Source organism: the organism of the source record quoted next, unplaced genomic scaffold (assembly GCF_019419815.1).
Source record: "Pyrus x bretschneideri cultivar Hongxiangsu unplaced genomic scaffold, Pyrus_bretschneideri_v1 Contig37, whole genome shotgun sequence".
NCBI lineage: Eukaryota > Viridiplantae > Streptophyta > Magnoliopsida > Rosales > Rosaceae > Pyrus > Pyrus x bretschneideri.
The window spans coordinates 1,144,503-1,161,149 of NW_025999690.1; the positions used below are offsets into that span (position 1 = coordinate 1,144,503).

At 36.3% G+C, this 16,647-nt stretch overlaps 1 pseudogene; it reads right to left on the reverse strand.

Moving 5' to 3' along the window:
- Positions 1 to 433: 433 nt before the first annotated feature.
- On the reverse strand, positions 434 to 5,262 carry LOC108868376 (annotated as a pseudogene).
- Positions 5,263 to 16,647: the final 11,385 nt, after the last annotated feature.

Sequence of the window (16,647 nt, forward strand, 5' to 3'; positions counted from 1 at the left end):
TTTATTTTGGTTGCCAATCCATGAGTTTTATTGATTAAGCAAAAGTTTGATTTATGAATGGATTGAGATTTTGGTTAAGTCAAATCCAATTGAAATGTTGTGCGTTTTACAAGCATACTGACACAGTTCCAATTCCTTCACCCAGGATAGAAGATAGAAAGCTTTTCTTTTGGTTACCAATGCATGAGATCAAATCTTCTACCTTCAAAATTATGGGCTCTCTATGACCTATCTCATTTGTTGACACCTGACCATTTATTTAAACTTCACTTAATAGTGTTAAAGATGCATGGTTTGAAGTTCTTGGGTAGAATTTGGTTCATTTTATTGATTTAGATTCGATTTTCGCAACAGCGTAATGTATTCGAATAATCATGGCCGGCCGGCATATCCCCAACCCTTCATATTTGTACAAAATAGCTTGAAATTGCAGAAAACAAAGCAAAGTGATCACCCAAATGCTAGCTGAACAACCCTGATGCTAATTCTCACATGGAAGCTGCATACCTAGTGCTGCTCCACCTCACAGCAACTGGACTCCTCACCAGATGACTACCATCTGTCCACTCAATAAACCCATATCGCTCTCTGCCATCATAACCAACTCCTTTACTAAATGTAACCTCACAGCTCTGACTCTGGTTTTCGGCATTGTACACCAGCTCGCTCGGCGAAATGCTGATTTCAACACCAGCCGGAGCAGTCAAAATCACCTTAAAAACTGCATCCGTATTGCTCCCCACATTCGTAACGTCTCTCTCGTACTTAACCAGGCTTTGATCCGAGCTCAAACGACGGAAAGCGAAGGGTAATTCAGATCACCAGGACTAGACAAACTGTTCTTTGAGCATATATCAGAACCAGTTGGCTTTCCTAAGTAAACCACGATTTGTCTCGGACAGTATCCGTTTGAGCACAAAAATGCAACATAATCATTCACATTGAGATCGTAAATCAACTCGGGATTGAGAGCTCTGTTGGGATCAACATGTCCTGCTCCATGAACAAAAGGAGTCGACTCTTTCCCTATTGCAAAGTTCCTGATTTTTTGGTTTGGAAATTCCTGCCACGATCCGATAATCCGACACGACACGACACGAAATTGACAGGTATTCGAGTTGACACGATAACGAATCAGGTCGTTATCGGTTAACCCGATAAGCACCTATTAAGATAACGGGTTGGTTCGGGTATACACATGGGTAACACAATACACGATAAGAAAAATATTAATTTTATAATTTTATAACCTTAAAAAAAATACTATAATAATTATATATATTAATTTAACAATTTTATACCACAAAAAACTATAATAATTATATATATATATATATATATTAAATTAAAATTTAAAAATTGGTGACTATTGGATCGGCTTAAATATACATACCATTCAATTTTTTAAGTGTTATACGTACAAAATGAATAAATTTAAATCTACTTAATAAATATACACACACACACATATCATTGAACTTGATGGGATACGAATTCTACGAAACTAATTTCAACGATCCAACCGTCAAACTTATTTGTATATGCTTCAAGATCGCATATGCCAAAAATCGCAAAAAATAAACGTTCAGAGATCAAGTAACAGGACAAAACTTTTCGACGGTTATCAATGAAAAATCATGATTTAACAGTTATTTTAACTTTGATTTTGATGATCATTTTTTATAGCTACACTCCTTGACCCTATACGAATACAATGAATGAACTCGATCTTCAATTTAAAATATTTACATTAGTGGATATCACAAAATCTTATGTTATACTTAATGAAAGTATGAATAAACTCTTAAGTTTTTGCGTATCTATTGTTTTGATGGGATACGCATTCTACGAAATTAGTTTCAACGATCCAACCATCAAGCATGTTTGTATATACTCTGAGATTGCATACGCCAAAAATTGCAAAAAATAAACATTCAAAGATCTAATAATAGGACAAAACTTTTCGACGATTATAAATGAAAATCATGATTTAGCGATTATTTTAACTCCAATTTTGATGATTTTTTATAGCTACACTCCTTGACCCTATATGAATACAATGAATGAATTCGATCTTCAATTTAAAATATTTACACTAGTGGATACCAATTTTGTGTTATAGTTAATAAAAGTATAAATAAACTCTTAAGTGTTAGTGAATCTATCGTTTTAATGGGATACGTATTTTATGAAACTAATTTCAACAACATACCCCAAAAATCTCAAAAAACAAACATTCAAAGATCAAGTAACGGAACAAAACTTTTCGACGGTTATCAACGAAAAATTACGATTTAACTGTTATTTTAACTCTGATTTTGATAACTTTTTACAGCTACACTCCTTGACCATAAATGAATACAATGAATGAATTCGATCTTCAATTTAAAATATTTACACTAGTGGATACCACAAAATCTTATGTTATACTTAATAAAAGTATGAATAAACTCTTAAGTGTTAGTGAATCTATCATTTTGATGGGATACGCATTCTACGAAACTAATTTCAACGATCCAACTGTCAAACTTGTTTGTATATGCTTCAAGATCACATATGCCAAAAATCGCAAAAAAAACAAACATTCAAAGATCAAGTAATTGGACAAAACTTTTCGACGATTATCAATGAAAAATCACAATTTAACAGTTATTTTAACTCCGATTTTGATGATTTTTTACAGTTACACTCCTTGACCCTATATGAATACAATAAATGAACTCAATCTGCAATTGAAAATATTAACACTAGTGGATACCACAAAATCTTATGTTATACTTAATGAAAGTATGAATAAACTCTGAAGTGTTAGTGAATCTATTATTTTGATAGGATACGCATTCTACGAAACTAGTTTCAACGATCTAACCATCCAACATATTTGTATATACTTTGAGATTGTATACGCCAAATATTGCAAAAAAAAAAAAAAAAAACATTTAGAGATCAAGTAAAGGGACAAAACTTTTTGACGGTTATCAACAAAAAATCACGATTTAACGGTTATTTTAATTCCGATTTTGATGATTTTTTACAGCTACACTCCTTGACCCTATATGAATACAATGAATGAATTCGATCATCAACTTAAAATATTTACACTATTGGATACCACAAAATCTTATGTTATACTTAATGAAAGTATGAATAAACTCTTAAGTGTTAGTGAATCTTTTGTTTTGACGGGATACGCATTCTACGAAACTAATTTCAACGATCCAACCATCAAACTTGTTTGTATATGCTTTGAGATCGCATATACTAAAAATCGCAAAAAACAAACATTTAGATATCAAGTGACGGGAGAAAACTTTTCGATAGTTATTAAAAAAAATCACGATTTAACAGTTATTGAACTCCAATTTTGATGATTTTTTACAGCTACACTCCTTGACCCTATATGAATACAATGAATGAACTCGATCATCAATTTAAAATATTTACACTAGTGGATACCACAAAATCTTATGTTATACTTAATGAAAGTATGAATAAACTCTTAAGTGTTAGTGAATCTATTGTTTTGATGGGATACTCATTCTACGAAACTAGTTTCAACAATCCAACCGTCAAACATGTTTATATACACTTCGAGATCGCATATGCCAAAAATTACAAAAAACAAACATTCAAAGATTAAGTAACAGGACAAAACTTTTCGATGGTTAACGACGAAAAATCATGATTTAACGGTTATTTTAACTCGATTTCTTGACCCTAAATAAATATAGTGAATGAATTCGATCTTCAATTTAAAATATTTACACTAGTGGATACCACAAAATCTTATGTTATACTTAATGAAAGTATAAATAAACTCCAAGTGTTAGTGAATCTATCGTTTTCATGGTCGGATATTGGCTCAATTTGATGTAGTCCCTTATTTGATTGGCGGCAATTTCACCTACCTCTGTTGTTGGGATGAGGTGAGCATCAGCGAGAAGCTCTTCTTCGCTGTCCTTTATGTTGGCCAAGATAAACCCGAGCTCACGAGCTAGCTTCACTGCGCTTCCCTTTTCGACTCTCGCATTGCCGCCATGATCCCAGACGACGATTTTCCCCTAGAATTTCCATAGCTTGAGAGCCCACGTGTAATAGTACCTGCTTCCGGCGTCTCTGTTGTAGATTAATGGAAGCTGGTGATTGACTAGAGGCTCATCGGAGTACAACGAAACCTCACCAAAAACTCGGTTGTCACTGAGGATAACGTCTACGGGGAATTTTCTGTCAATGGTGGAAACGCTAACTATGAGAATCCATGGAGCGATGTTGATGGCCATAAATGAGTTAGGCCCAAAATTTCCAGTCGAGGCGAAGATGAGAACACTATGTTGGGCATCCTCGAAAGATCTGATGGCTATAGAGTCTCGATCATACGGCGGAGACCGACCACTGGCTCTGACGGATAGTGAAATTATGTCAATGCCGTTGGCAATTGCTTAATTCATGGCAGCCGAAATGTTCAAATCGAAACATCCAAAAGACCAACAGATTTTGTAGACGGCGATTCTCGCCTTAGTGGCCATTTGGCTTTGTCGTGAGCGTATGTGAACAAGCTCGGGTTAGCGACCTGAGAACCGGCGGCAGTGGAAGCCGTGTGGGTCCCATGGCCTTCGGTGTCTCTTGGTGACTTCGATTCATTCGATTCGTCTATTAATCGTCCGATATCGGATTTGTACCTGTTGAAGTAGGCTCTGGCTTCGATGATTTTGCGGTTGCAGGAGGAAGACGGGAATTTCGGGGTGATGATGCAGGTGCCTTTCCATCTGGGCGGAATTGAGCCGATACCTGAATCTGAAAAGCTAGGGTGCCCAGGCCAAATCCTAGTGTCGAGGACGCCGACTATGACATCCTCAGCGTAGTCGGAGTTGCGCCACAGGCTGAATGATGCAGCAAGGCTGAGGAAGCTAGGGTTATAAGTGGTGTAGAGCTGACATGGTTGGTCGGGCATGACGGAGAAGATAGCGGGGTTAGAGAGGAATTGGTTGGCTTGAAAAGATGTGAGGGTGACAGAAAAGCCCTTGACGACACGGTCATAGGTGGTCATAGGCATAGAGGAGTTTGGTAGGGGTGGGGGACGGAAGGGATTGGATGATGAAAGTATACCAGCTACGGTAAGAAGAAGAGGGCGGGTTTCTCCGATTTAGACACGTGGACGATGAGGGTTTTTGGACGGTCGAATAGGTCGGGCGAGATGGAGAGTGTTGGAGGAAGAAGAAAACAGATGAGGGAAAAAAAGAGGAGGAGGTTGGAAAAGGCCATTGGTATCAAGTGTTTGGTTCCTAAGAAAGTGGAAGAAAATGAATAAACAAATGGGTTTGTTTGTAGAACTGAGAAAGTGGGTGTGGGGTTTACTAAGTGTCGCGTGGCTTCATAATTTTTGTGAGCAATTGATTGGTGTAGGAATTTTTGGCAGGGTCGTCCAATTGTTGTAGGTAATATATTTTATTGGTTGGATGTTTAATTTGGTATGGCAACAAATGGGTACATGACAAATAGCTGTGGGATTACATGATGGGAGAAGGATGTGGAATGGGTGAATCAAGTGGAGTGTGGTCCATGATTATGATTCATGGATAAACAATAAATCAAGTTGATCAAAATAATCCAATGGAACCAAAGCAAGTGGCCCAGTGGTAAAGGCACATATTTCGACTCCTAAAATACAAAAAAAAACAAAAAAAAAAAAGCAAGAAGGTTCTAGGATTGAGGCTCCAAGATAATGAGTCTGCTTGTTTTTAAAATGACTGAAAGCGTTTTTGGTGAAATGTTTTTGGAATCAATCTTCAGTAAAAATGCAAGTGAATCTTGGAAAAGTAATTAAAGTGCTTATTAGAAGAAGCACATAATTGGTGCTTCTAGCTGAAAGCGCTTCAATTGTTTTTGGACCCAAAAATATTTTCTCTAAAAGCCCTATCAATCATTTTAAAAGCACATCCAAACGAGCACCACAAAATGTACCTACTTGATTCGATTCTTTTGTTAAGTATGGCTATTTGTCATTCTAAAGGGAAATGGAGATTGGGTTTAAAGCAATCTGCTCTGATGAACCAATAAAGCAATCTGCTCTAATGAACCAATCCATGCTTGCCAAGGCTAGGTGGAGATTGTTGAATCATAGTGATGGCCTATGGTCTAAGGCTTTCTCTCAAAAGTATTTGAAAAGGAATAATTGTGGTATTTTGTTGCCTTCTATTCCATCGATCAAATGCACTGGGCTTATCTCATGGAGGGAAAAGCTAAAATGCAGTTGTGTTTTTGTTCACTGCCTCTATGCGTTCCCCTTAAACTACCTTTTTCACTAAACCAACACGGCATTCCATTGAATGAAGCCCACTTCCCTCCTAGAATAGAAAGCCACTTTCGAGGGAGAACTCTTGCTCATAGGCTCCCTAAAACCAAGAGACGAGACAGGAGATGCATTAGATACAGAGGATACCATGGATTCAGAGTAAGCCTCTATCCTAGATAAGAGAGCACCTTCAACCGACAAAGCACTTATTTCCCGCTCTTCATGCTTGGTCAAAATGTGTTAAGCGGAGCCATCTTTAAAAATGTTTCTAAAGGTGGATAATGGGAAACGACTTTCGTGCAGCTCAATCCCTTGCTTTGTTCTATAGTCAGGGGTTTTTCCAATAAGGCTCGCGTAGGGGCACTCGCGTTTTTTGGCTTCCCTAAAAAATTTTGAAGTTGGTACCTATACCTAGTTCACTCGCTGAGTCTTTGTGTATCCATGGCTGAATGGTTAAAGCGTCCAACCTAATGAAGGGGCTCAAATTTGTAGGTTCGAGATAAATGTTCAACCTTATTACCAAACTAACAATCTTTATGTTTGAGAAAGAACCCGAAAAATCATATAAGTTCAAGTTCGTCTTTACAAAGAGCCGAGCTTGAGCTTGAAAAAACAATTATTTGTGTCTTGAACACACCATTGATCCTAAGGGTGTGGAGGTGGTGCCACCGCACCAGACCCGATTTTTCTTAACCCCCCAAATTCCATGTGCAAATTAACAAGAATGTAAGTGTGGTTTAATGGCTTTTTGTGTTTTGCATTTCCCGGAAATGTATGAGTTTGGGTTTAGGGCTTAGCATCATTGGCTAAAATGTCGTCCTTAAAAACAAACAAAAAATTGTCCAACCAATATGTCTTGTAAGATTGTAACGAAAACCATTTTCTCTCCTTAAACAAGCTTTCAAAGATTCAGAGAAATTAGAAAGATAAAAAAAATTTCAAGGACCAAAATGTAACAACTCCAAGAATTTAGGGGACAAATATGATATTAACCATATTGTACTCTTCTTTTTGATGATTTGCTTCCCACCATAATAGGCAGGGTGTCCTACTATTCCGAGTAATTTAGGACATGCTTAATGACCTCACAACGCATCAAATCTACTCAACCATGATGCAAAGACTAGAACACCTTCATCCACTCAACTTAATACCATGCTTAGTTACAGCCGACGATACAAGACTCAACAACTCTTCTTTGTTTGAATTGCTTCTTACAAATAGCATTAGTCAAGTGTAGAACCACAACCATATGATGTATTTTCTCATGCAAGTAGCATTTAAAAGTTTGGAAATTAAAATGATTAGCAATTTAGAAAAGGAAAGTGATTTTCAAAGACCTTCTATAGAATCACACTCCCACTCTTTAGTTATCGTCATCAGATTGAATAAATAAAATGAAATTTGTTGCTCGAGAACAATAATATGTGGTCAGGGAATAAGGAAAACAAAGATTTGACACAGAAAGCAGGACCACTATTATATGTTCAAACAAAACTGAAAGCTTGTTAAGACATTTAGTTTAGAACGATTTTGTAACAAAATCTCATCACAAAAATCAGGCCTATGAGGCTAGTAATACCCAGAGATGGCAACACAACAGCCATTCACCAACACAAATAACAATTGTTTACAAAGAACCAAACCAAACGACAAATAAGACCATCTCAGATTGATCACCGCAACCTTCTTGCCTCCCTCTCGGACTCGAGCAAGGTAAGGATATCCCCCTCCCTCACTGGTCCCTTGACATTCCTCATGATGAAACGGTTCTGGTCATCCAGAAATTTGACTCTCACCTAAGTCACCTGCCCAAGAAATCCAGTCCGTCCCATAACCTTGATTACAATAGCATGCTTAATTGTGGATTCCATTCTAAACGAAAAACAACATAGAAAAGAAAATTTTAGAAAACGTATATTTGATTTAGTTCAAACCCTATTATTTTGATCTAGTTCAACGGAAGACAACATTTACTAGAAGGAAAATTAGAAAAACATATTATTTTGATCTAGTTCAACGGAAGACAACATTTACTAGAAGGAAAATTAGAAAAACATATTATTTTGATCTAGTTCAAAGTCTGCAACAATTCAACTTATATCGTAAGCAAAGAAACATAACACATCAACTAGGGCAACAAGACAACCAACCAAAGAGGTGAAAGAAAAGCGAAATGCCACCGGACTTAGGGGAGGGTACACCATTATACAAGCATAACGAATTTACGATAATAAGTAAAACAAAGGTAACCACCAAAACAACAACATGGTATTTGGTAATAGCTGCCACTAGGTGAACCCAGTTTCAAAGCAAATCTAACCCATATGTTTTTACGAATCAAGCTATAAATTGTCAATAAATAAAATTGTCAGGAAAATGAAAAGGAGAAAAAGAATATGTATCCCAGATAAACATATCTAACCCATATGTTTTTACGAATCAAGCTATTAATTATTTCTTTTTGTTTTGTATTTTTGAATTATTTGGCTTTGATATGGGATTTTAGGTTTGACATCCAGTGCTCTCTCTTCTGGTGGAACAAATTGGTGGTGAATGGAGGTAATACTCATGAACTATACTGTTTATAAATCATATTAAAGAGAGGCAGATTATAGAATGCTAATACTCATAAACAAGCTAGTGAGAGCTCTAGTTATTTATGGATTGAGAAGTCTGTTAGATTTATTTAATGCAATTATTAAATGAATAATAATCCACCCAAATGTGGAGATGGCTCTTGGTAATATCTTTTAGTTACTAAGTTGATCTTGTAGAATATACCTGTAAATAGAGGTTAGTTTTTCGACACTCCTGGCGCGTGGGTTACCAGAAGAATGTTTCCTAATTTTCTGCAGTTTTGGTTGGAACATAATCTAGACGGTTTTTAAGATGATTGAGTTTATCCTAGATAATAGAGTTTGAAAATAAAAGGATTTACTATTATCCTAATTAATGAATTAATTATCCCTTTTATCGAACTGTTCAATTATCTGCCCAATTATCAATTAGAATTTAATCTTGATTTTAATTGATTTATTTATAATTTATCTTATTGGATTGAGATAATTTTAATAAATGAGATATCTTGATTATCTCCTTAACTGTTTGATTTATTAGAATCTTGGATGCATCAGATATTCTTATAATTTTTTTAATTATCTTTGAATAAATTATTTGATTAATTTTTCATTTTTCGCTTGAATATGGAATAATTTGTTTATAAATCAATTAAATTGATTAATTGAGACTATATAGAGGTGTCTAGAAAGACTTGGCTTCCCCACAAGCGGGATTAAGGGCGCGTTTACTAATCCGTAATCAGATTGAGAGAAATTGAATTGAGGAGAAATTGGAATGAGGTGAAATCAGAATTAGATTCATGTTGAAGTTGTTTACCAAAATTGTCTGGAATCGGAGTAAGAATAACGTTGAAGTATATAAACTGTTTACTAATTCACATGAATCAGAATGATAACTAATGTGATTACTAAAGTACCCCTACTTTAACTAATTTATTTTATATGCTAATTATTTTTAGTAAAACTTTTATTCTTTTATTTTTTTCAATTTTTTACTAGAGAGAATAATTTTTTATCTTTTGTAAAACTTTTAAATTTTCCTAATCGCACAGATTACTTCAGATTTGATATGAAAGAATCATTTTTTATTTGCTTCTAACTCTTAATCACCCTAAACCCTAATGGAAATACTTACATAAAGTAAACTAAAATAAATTTTTACTTCCTTCTCTCTTCCCCCTTTCTTTTCCCCAGTACGCAGTATCAACACCCCACCATCCAATCTTAGGAGGAACCACGAAGCCACGACCCACCCCATCAACAAAAAAAAGAAAATCCAATTTTCAGGGTGAAAGTGATAAAAGTTCTTTCCTTCTCTTCTGTTTGGGACTGGAAATCACAATTTCCTTGAGGATTTGGGCGTTCATTGTTCCAAATCATGTTCGTCGTTGTGCCGTCGTTTCAAACCCCGGTCGATCGTTGTGCCAAATCGCAGGCGTTCGTCGTTCAGTGCTACTGCATCGTTTTAGATTGCGAAGGTGGGGTGGTATGTGCTGTGAGAGAAACAAATATAGAGGGGAGTTTTGTGCAGTTTTGTGCAGTTTTTTGGTGCAGTTTTGTGCAGTTTTTTGCTGCAGTTTTTGTGCAGTTTAGCTGCTGTTTTTTGTGCAGGTTAGCTGCTGTTTTTTGTGCAGTTTTTTTTGCTGCAGTTTTGGTGCAGTTTAGCTGCTGTTTTTTGTGCAGTTTTGTGCAGTTTTTTGCTGCAGTTTCAGTGCAGTTTTTTGCTGCATTTTTGGTGCAGTTTTTCGTGTTGTTTTGCTGCTGTTTTTCTGTTGTTTTTCTGCGTTTTTTATGCAGTTTGGCTGCATTTTTTTGGCAGTTTTGCCGCTGTTTTTTGGTGCATTGTTGTTGCTGTTTTTGGTGCAATTTTGCTGCATATTCATTAATTAATATACAAGGAAAATAAGACCGTCTTATGCATAAATATGTGTATATTTTAAATTGTACATTTTTTTCTCAAAAACCAAACTGAAACTGTTTGAAACCGCATCAAACCGAACCAAACGGTTTGGTTTCATTCGGTTTTGGCTTCAAAACTGCACCGCACCGCACCACAAAAAGTTTCAGTTTCGGTTGCGGTTTCAATTGAAACTGCACCGCCCCCACCCCTACTGAAAACCGTGAAGAAAATGAGAAGAAAAACCGATGGAGCACTGTTAATGAACAATAGTTTTTGCCGCGTTTTAGAAGAGAGTAATGTTAGGGTAAAATTGGCAATCCCTGACAAATTGCCTGAGTCTGTAATAGCTTAAACTTGTTATATATTTTCAATTGTATTAGTTTAAGTCTAGGAAGGGTTCTCACACTTTCGATGCAAAGATGTTACCTACACGCGATAAATATTCAGGTACGTTTGCATGCATGCATCCAACTACATTCATCTATATTTCATATTATTGTTTTGAGATAGGACTCTTAACCATTGTGTGGTTTATCTTTTCAAATAACTTATCCTTTCTTTATCACTTAATAAAACACACATGCAAAAGAATCTAATTGTATTGGAACTTATCAAACTTAGTGTTCAAACCGTGTTGTGAAACTTAAGTGATTGCATGTTGGTGGGAGTCATCTAACTCATGGATGCCGTCCTTATCAATTCAAATGGTTGCGGTGCTTTTTGATTTCACATGGGAAGTCAGGGACGTGTTGGTTTTTGCAGCCGCATATATGCTGTTTTTCTTGGAAGATACATGTGCAGCAACTTTGTGATTTTAAAAGGATATAACATTATTTGTCAGTGGCTGCCATATTGTGGTTTTTGATGAGCATGTGTTTTTAAAGGGAACCATTTATGCAGAGAAATTTATTTTATTAAAAAGAATTTTTGAAGAAGCATCAGTTGGGTTTTTTCGTGTGCGTGAAAAAATAATTCAAATACTGTTGTTTGCTTATGGTTCCAACAGCATGGGTTTTTAAGAGAAGATATTATTTTTCATGCTGTTTTTCTTTGAGGTTTTAAATTGAATATCAATTATGGAAATGAGCCTTGTGATTTTCGTAATTGATTGTTTTCTAAACAAACACTTCATCATATAAACATTCTGCATGATCGAGTTAGCATTGTGCAAAGTTCGAGGGAAAGGTGATTGACGGTTGCGTTAGTACCGTGCCACTTCAACTCGAGGACTGAAGAAAGATCGAGTAACAAAATGCGGAGACAAAGCTGCCAACTGGTATGAGTGTCTAGTTGATGAGTTTTGTAAGTCTTTATGTATTCTTTCTTTCTTAATGCTTCCTGGCTTGGTAGCCCGATGATTTTCCCAGTGGTGGGTTTTGCCTCGCTAATTAAATCCTACATCATGTGTGTGCTTTTTATATTCATGTTGAATATTTGTGTAGGATTAATTTAGCATAACTGATTAATCAAAACCATAATTTGCTTTAGCGTTAAGTTGTCATTTATAGATTAAGTTAGTATCCTTCCCAGGACTTTCAATTGGCACCAGAGCAGGTCACTAAAAATATCTAGTGAGATCCGTGGGTAGGCTAGGATGAATCGTGCTATGGGTTCAGTTTCTCATCCACCACATTTTGATGGTGACAACTATGCTGCATGGAAAGCAAAGATGAAATCATTTCTTTGGGCGCTTGACGACAGAGTATGGCTTGCGGTTGAAGAAGGTTGGGAACCTCCAACAGTTAAAGAAACCAAAGACGAAGGACAGTTTTCGGTAACCAAGCTTCAAAATCTCATCACAAAATTTGAAAATATCAAAATGCTAGATGATGAGAGTTTTTCTGACTTCTATGCTAAGCTTAGTGTAATTGTCAATGGTTGTCACAATCTTGGTGATAGCATTCCAGAGCATAGGGTTGTTAAGAAAATTCTAAGATCTCTTCCTTCAAGGTTTCATGCAAAAAGGACAGTTATAGAAGAATCGAAAGATTTGAACACTTACAAGTTGGAACAATTGATTGGATCATTACAAACATATGAGTCCGACTTTACAGAAGGCAAGAAAGGGAAAAATGTTGCCTTTAAAGTCAATAATGAAAAAATGAATGAGGATCCATTTGAAACCTTGACTCAAGATGAATTTGCTCTTCTTACCAAACAAGCTAGGAAATTTTTGAAACTTAGAAGTTCTAGGGGACGTGAAAATCGAAACAATTTTGATTCAAATTCCAAAGTCCCTCGTTCTAGAGATGGTTCTCATGGAAATACATCTAAGTCTGTCAAACTTGGTGAAAAGAAAAGTTGGAATGACAAAGATAAGTGTTTCGAGTGTCAAGGGTATGGACATCATGCTCATGAATATGCCAATACTCTTAAAAGGCTGAAAGATGAAAAGAACAAGGCTTTACTTCCACGTGGAGCGACAGTGATTCAAAGAAAGACACGGCATTTGAAGATGATGAGGAAGTGGTTGCATTTTTTGGAACTTTTGATGGATATGAGACAGATGATTCGGAAGTTGAAGAGCCTGATTCCGTAGAAGTCTTACAAAAGTACACTGCACTATATGATATCACCATGAAAGTGAAGAAGGAAAATGAAGAACTGAAAAATAAACTCGTGCAGCTTGAAAGTGAGAAGAATGAAGCAAAAATCGAGCATCAATCTCAAATGGAACATGCAGAAAAGCTACGAGAGTCAATGTTGGAGAAGTTACATATGCTAGCATCAGACAACAAAGGTCTTGAAAATGAATTAAGTAACATAAAGAAGAAAGTTGAAGAGTTTAGCATTGGCTCAAACAAAATTGACAAAATGTTGAGCTATGGAAAGATTTCTGGTGACAAAAGTGGTCTAGGTTTTGATAGAACTGGAAGTTCGTCCACTTCTGTTACCAAGTTTGTTAAAGCGTTACAAGAACCTAGCATGAAAGTGAGTAGTGATGAACCTTTTAGAAATTCGTGTATCACTACAAAGAAGTTCGTTAGGTCAAAAACTTTTATTCCTATTTGTCACTTCTGTGAAAAAAAATAGGACATATCAGACCTAGGTGTTACAAGCTTCGAAAGGAAAATAAGACTAAAACTTCTTGGATTTCTGAAAAATCAAATCTCAAAGGGAGATTTGTTGTTCACCCAGAGGGAATGAATAGGATTTCAAAAATAATGCCTAACTTCCTTACTCCAAACTTAAAGCAAGTATGGAGAAGAAAAGAGACTCAAATTTGTCTATTGGATAAGGTGTCACCTTCATCTGAGGAAGACAATTTTACATGCTTGGTGGCCTTCACTGCTCTCTCATCTTGTCAGTCTGATACTTAGTATCTAGACAGTGGTTGCTCAAGGCACATGACTGGAGACAAAAGATGGTTCACATCTTTCACTGAGGATTGTAAAAATGGAGCAGTCACATTTGGAGATGGAAAACGAGCAAGGATCGTTGGAAAAGGAGAAATCAAAACACTAGGAATTCCATGCTTAAAAAATGTCATGTTAGTGGATGGGCTTAAAGCTAACCTAATTAGCATTAATCAAATTTGTGACGATGATGATGCTGAAGTACTTTTCAATAAATTGAAATGTAGTGTAAAGGTTGCTAAAGAGATTGAAAGTTTTGAAGGAAAAAGGTCTAAGGACAATTGTTATTGTGTGAATGCAAATGAGTTACATGTGCCTGAGATATGCAATAAGGCAACTGATGATATTTTGGATTTATGGCATAAACGATTAGGTCACATGAACGGTAAGGATTTGATCAAGCTTTCCAAGAAAGAGTATGTGAGGGGCTTACCGATGTTGACTGGAGAACTTGGAATTTGTGGAGAATGTCAAGTGGGAAAGCAAACAAAGAGTGCACACAAATCCACAAATTACATCTCAACTTCACGGCCTTTAGAACTGATGCACATGGACTTGGTTGGACCAGTACAAACCGAAAGCATTGGGGGAAAAAATACATACTTGTCTTGGTGGATGATTTCTCACGCTTTACTTGGGTTGCCTTCTTGCGAGAGAAATCTGATGCGTTCACTGCATTCTTTGGTTTATTGAATAAAATACAAAATGATAGAGTTGATTCAAATGATCGTGTGGTAAAACTCAGAACTGATCACGGAACTAAATTTGAAAACATATCGTTTTCTAAGTTTTGTGATGAAAAAGGTATTTATCACAACTTTTCTGCTCCAATTACTCCTCAACAAAACGGAGTTGTGGAAAGAAAGAATTGTGTTTTACTTGACATGAGTCGTGTCATGCTAACAAGCGCTCATTTGGCAAAGCATTTCTGGGCTGAAGCAGTTAGCACTGCGTGCTATACGGCAAATAGAGTCTATCTTAGACCCGGTACAAAATGCATACCTTATGAGATCTGGAAAGGGAAGAAACCAAATGTTAAGCATTTGCGGTATTCGGTAGTATATGCTACATTTACAGAGATAGAGAAATGTTAGCAAAATTTGATTCAAGAAGTGATATTGGAATTTTCTAGGATACTCTCTCACAAGTAGAGCATACAGGGTGTTCAACAAGAGAACACAACATGTTATGGAGTCCATTAATGTCATTGTGAATGACTTTCTCTTAAATGTTGAACAACCTGCCTCAGATGAAGAATTCTTTTAAAGCAAATCAATTGATGGGTTATCCGTTACTCAGGGAGAAGTGCACCAAAATATTGACTCAACAAAAGTTTTGAGGAAAGGACACAAGCAAGTGCAAAAAGATCATTCCAAGTCAGACATCATTGGTGACGTAGAAGATCAAATGTTGACAAGAAGTAAAACTACTGCTGTAGTAAACTTTACGTGCTACATATCAAAGATTGAGCCAAAAAATACCAAGGAAGCTCTTTTAGATGATGACTGGATTATGGCCATGCAAGAGGAACTCAATCAATTTGTTCGCAATGATGTATGGTACCTTGTTCCCAGACCCCAAGAAACAAATGTTATAGGAACAAAGTGGGTGTTTCGGAACAAAACTGATGAACATGGCATCATCACGAGAAATAAAGCTCGTCTCGTGGCTCAAGGATACACTCAGGTAGAAGGTTTGGATTTTGATGAGACGTTTGCACCCGTTGCGAGATTGGAGTCCATTCGGTTGTTACTTGCTTTTGCTTGTCATCTGCGTTTCAAATTATATCAAATGGATGTCAAGAGTGCTTTCTTAAACGGAATACTTCAAGAAGAAGTCTATGTGGAGCAGCCAAAGGGATTTGTTGATCCAAAGCATCCTGATTATGTGTACCGATTGAAAAAAGCCTTGTACGGTTTAAAACAAGCTCCGAAAGCATGGTACGACAAACTCTCATCGTACTTGTTAAGAAAAGGTTATACACGTGGAGCTGTTGACAAGACTTTTTTTGTCAAAAGAATCAAGAAGGACGTGGTGATAACACAAGTATATGTGGATGATATAGTGTTTGGTTCCACATCTGCCACACTTGTAAAAGAATTTACTGAGGTCATGCAGAGTGAATTCGAAATGAGCATGTGTGGAGAACTAAATTTTTTCTTGGGATTACAAATCAAACAAAGTGAAGATGGTATTTTTTTCTTTCAGACAAAATATGCTAGTGAACTAGTTAAAAAATTTGGCTTGCATTCAGCAAAACCCGTCTCAAATCCCATGGCAACAACCACAAAACTTCACAAGGATCCAAATGGAAAAAGTGTTGATCAAACACTTTACAGGAGCATGATTGGAAGCTTGTTGTACCTTACTGCTAGTAGGCCTGATATCTCTTTCAGCGTTGGTGCTTGTGCACGTTATCAAGCTGATCCAAAAGAATCGCATCTGGAAACTGTCAAAAGAATCATCATGTATGTGAGTGGTACAATTGATTATGGTCTTCATTATTCCTTTGAAACA